The sequence below is a fragment of the Olea europaea genome, chromosome 23 (genome assembly GCF_002742605.1).
Source record: "Olea europaea var. sylvestris chromosome 23, O_europaea_v1, whole genome shotgun sequence".
NCBI classification, from domain to species: Eukaryota; Viridiplantae; Streptophyta; class Magnoliopsida; order Lamiales; family Oleaceae; genus Olea; species Olea europaea.
The window spans coordinates 3,989,590-3,994,535 of NC_036259.1; positions in this window are offsets into that span (position 1 = coordinate 3,989,590).

Here is a 4,946-nt window from a genome sequence, read left to right on the forward strand (position 1 = left end):
TCACATAGGTACGTCGAGTGGTGGGATCATAACAGCGATAACTTTTCTGATGGATAGCATATCTTAAGAAGAGACATCGTAGAGCACAGGGATCAAGCTTCGTACGTTGGTTTTTGTGGAGGTGAACAAAGACAACGCATCCAAAGACTCGAGGTGGAAGCATCAATGCCGAGGGTAAGGTGACATAGGTTGACAGAGCTTGTTGCGGAGTCTGAAACTCGAGTACTTTTGAGGGCATCCGATTGATTAGGTGCACAGCAGTAGCAACGACATCAAGCCAGTAGGAGCTCGGAACACGCACTCCAAGTAGGAGTGCTCGAGTCGTCTCAAGAATGTGGCGATTCTTTCGCTCAGTAATACCATTCTACTGAGGTGTCTGAGGACACGATGTTTCATGAATCAGTCCATGATGATGAAAATACTCACGGAACTGCTGATTTACATACTCACCACCATTATCGGACCTAAGAATCTGAAGCTTAAGCTGAGAATTGAGTTCGAATCATATCATGAAAAGATTGAAACACAGTAAAGACTTCATCCTTATTTTTTAATAAATATAGCCAAGTCGTTCGGGTGCAGTCATTAACAAAAATCACAAACTAGCAGAAACCAGATAAAGTAGCCTTCGGGGAAGGCCCCCACACATCAGAGTGAACTAAAGCAAATGGAACTTCACTTTTATTCATACGTAATGGATAAGGTACTCGATGACTCTTGGTTAAAATGCAAGTTTCACATTTAAAATCCGAAACAAACAGTTCTGAAAATAAAGTAGGAAACAAATTCTCCAAATAACCAAATGAATGATGACCTAACCGACGGTGCCATAACCAAATTTGTTCCGCCTTGGTACCACTAGGTCGACTAACATGATGTACTCGACCCATGCTGAAGTCATCCATATAGTAGAGCCTCCCTCTCTTAGTACCACGTCCAATTATCTCCTTCGAGAGAATATCTTGAATAAGACAAAATTCTGGGTAAATAAGTACTGTGCAGTTGAGCTCTTTGGTAATTTGGCTCAAAGATATTAGCTTGTGAGAAAGGGAAGGCACAAGTAAGGTATTAGATAATGATAAAGCTGGTGATAACATTACAGTGCCAGCCCCTTTTACCAAAGAGATAACCCCGTTGGCATTGGCAATATTAGTCCGTCGAGGAGGAGTATGTTGACAAAAATCTCGTATATCAAATGTCATATGGTCAGTTGCTCCGGAATCAAAAATCCATGTGTTGCAATCATTACTGCTATGACACCCGAGTAGAGCCATACCTGAATTAGAGGTGCCTACCTAGCCCAAACGAATACTTCAAGCCCAACAATAATTCAATTAACAAATCAAATAATACCAAAGATCTCAGCCCAACAAGAAAGGAGGAAACAAATTAATTTGCCCAAAACACAAATATGGCTTAAAATAACAGGCCCAAACCAATCAAAGTTACCTCCTTTGTGAAAAGCCCAACTAAGAACATAAAAGAGTGAATGGCCTACTTCTAAGGAAGAACTCACTGTGTGTGAATGGTGATTTCTTACCACAGGAAGATGTCCACCAGAAACTGCCCCAGCAACACAATCGACTAACCGGAAGAAGGAGTTCAAAATCTTCTAGAGACTCGTCGACCCAAACGACAATTGTGCCACCAAAAGAATATGTCGCAATCTGCTGATTAGTCCCATGATCCAGCAGATGAGGCCGAGTGTCGTCGACAACAAAAATTCAGATCAATTTCAAGCAATTGATTCATACATATCTCATCTTCGGGTTGAGCCAATAAACCAGAAAGCCACCAATTCAAAAGAGAATTTATATCTATATACTGCAATTGTAATTCAATTGCAAGGTAGCAATTGGAGGTCCACCTGAATTGGAATCAACATCGGCCAGGATAGTGGTAGGGTGAAGAAATTTCAATTAGGAGGCTACAGATATCAACGAGCAGGGGATCAACGCTCTGATACCATGACAGATTGTAAGGAATTTCAATTATTTTTCATTGTTTTTAATATATTGTGTACAAAGATAGAAGGCTATATATAGCCTAGAAAATGAGACTATATTGGGACTACACGTAAATTAAGCCTAAATTGATCATTGACCCTCTAACACAGTCACTATTTACTCCTACAATCTTTCCAATATACAGCTCACGCCAACATTCGATTGCTGTTTTTTCTTTTGAAAATATTTTTCAACTTTTGGAAATTAAAATTGACCATTTCCTTCCATTGAAGAAAGAGAAAAATAGAATCTATCAGACCAGATGGATAAATGATCAAATTGCCAACCTTCATTTTAGAGAACAGTTTTTTGTCTTCCTCAAAGTAAGGAAAATATTTTCTTTTCTATGTGATAATTTTCATGCTAATCAATCACACTCTAAGTTGTTTTTATTATTATTAGTGTCTACAACAACTCAAATTTTAGACTATGCAACTTATCGACGGATGGAGACTCATTATAGCACAATATCCTGAAATGAAATTGTTCATCATAAACTGCTGCAACTTCGTTGTACAATAACTCTTGGGATGCAACGATTGAATCCTTTGTGTAGTAGTCACAATCAATTTTCCATATACTTAGTAGTACTCTAGAACAATATCTCAAAATAATAGAAAAATCTAAAAAAGCGTGTTTCTTTAAAAATTACAGAACTTGAAAAATAAATTCAGTGTATATTTTTTCAAGACAAGGGGTTTACATAGTCCAATAACTATAACATCATTTCACAATTCAGTATAATTAAGAGTGCAATTTTTATGGGGTTTTTATGATTTGAATAAATAATTTAAATCAGTAACTCCCCAACTGCTATATTTTACTTCCACGGCTCAACCATAAGCTTCTTAATATTCGCATGGAATGTATTGGAACCGTCGACCCCCCACATAAATTTTTCACTTTTCATATATATATATATATGTGTGTGTGTGTGTGTGTGTGTGTGTGTGTGTCACTATAATAAATAAATGAGAAAATAAAGAAATTTAGAATAAAAAAGTCATCAAATTGAACATAAAAAAATAATAAGAAGAAAGTCTATCCACATGTACACCATCAATTGTTTGTATATGGGGTATTCTTTTGCTTTTAAAAAAGTCATAAGTCGTTCCACATTAGTTTCCATTTAAAAAAAAAAAGGCACTGAGGAACAATTTATAATCAGGGATAGGCCATTGGTGGATTTTGCCCCATTTGGGCCTTAATAGTTTAAAACATGGGCCTAAATATTAGGCTAATTTTATAATTAATTTTATCGTTCTAATTTTTACAATTTTTAATTGGATTATTAGATTGGATATGATAGTATAACAAATCGGATATGGATTTAACAATCAAATATCCATTGAATTATCGGAACAAAGCAATGAATTATTCTTATCGAATCAAATATGGGCAGATCTAATGTGGTCACTCATTTATGTGCTTCAACGATGCATTTTATTATTAAAAGAGTGAATATGTCTCTTATGGTGTTATGTAGCAGGCTAAAGATATTGAATTAGAATAATGGTATACAATTCATTTGACAGGATATATGTAGTATGTATAGTGTACACACAATAAAACTGTCTAAATATGGCCAACACCCTAGAACAGTGCTAGTGTACAAATATAAAAGATTACATACATATTTTGTGCAATATTATTTGTTTCCTTCTATATGCTCCCTCAAGATGAAGCTCCTTATGGAGACTAATCTTGTCCATGAGTCGGGAGAAGTGTGTGCACGGAAGGAGGCATTCATCCAGGAGCATCCACTGGTCGAGCGTCGGAGGAGATGTGCCACTGCCACCCATAGCATTCCATTTTGATTGGTCCCCAAACGTAGTGAAAATCTATTGCAACATATCTTTATTTCTTTATGGCTTATTGATTGCTTTCAGTGGAATATAATTAGGATTTTTAATTCTCAACAAAGATGAATGGCATCAATATTGTCACAATATATCACTAGTGATTTGAGGAGCATGAACCACAAGTTCGGTAAGTAAAGAAAAGAATCGACAAAATTTAGCCGCAATGATGTTCATAGAGGGACATGAAGCGACATTGCTACAGTATATTTTGTTATTTAAGATGACATTTTATTTTTAAAAAAGTATTTTCAAATTACCAAATTATACAAGTTGTGGGTATTTTATAAAACTCAAAATAGTTTGATGACGTCCCCTTTTGTATTTGTTTAGGTTGTTCTTACCCAGTACTATTAGATGTATCTCACATGGGCCGTCTTGAGTTGATCCATATAGGTTACATCTAAATCTGAATTTGAATGCCAGATCCAGCCCATTTGGAAGATATTTGATTTGGATCAGTCTCTCTAAATTACACTCCCTTCCCCTAGGGTTTGCTTGTCCCTGTTCTTTTCCAGCTCTCTATAAGTTAGACACATTGGAGTTTTAGGTCTTCGACGAGTTCTCGTCCTTCCGCGGTATGGCTCATCTCTACTCTATCACGCAGCCGGTAGACGAACAGGCAAGTTCTTCGTGTAATTTGTGTATTTTGCTTATATTGGAGATGATGAAAGGAGTAAAATGTGATGGTTAATCCCATCTGATCAATTCTAATCCTTTTTGCTGCGTTCTTTCTGATTCAAATCTCCCTTTTCTTCGAATCTTAATTAACTATTTTACTTAATTCTTTTTCCAATTAATATTTTTTGTTTTTTAACACATATATACAATAAATATTTTGAATTTTTCATTTTGTGTATCATCAAGATGATGAAATCAGAAAATCTTAGGACACCTTCTGACACAGTCTGACAATGCTGTGTATGAGAACAACATTTTATTTCTGATTATTGATGATGCTCTTTCTTAATTTCTTACCGTTAATTCATTTTTCTAAAAATTTAAATTATTTGTGGATTTCTTTTCTTTTTTTTTTTTTTTTTTTTTTTTACATTTTTTTAAATTTTTTCAAAAAAAAATT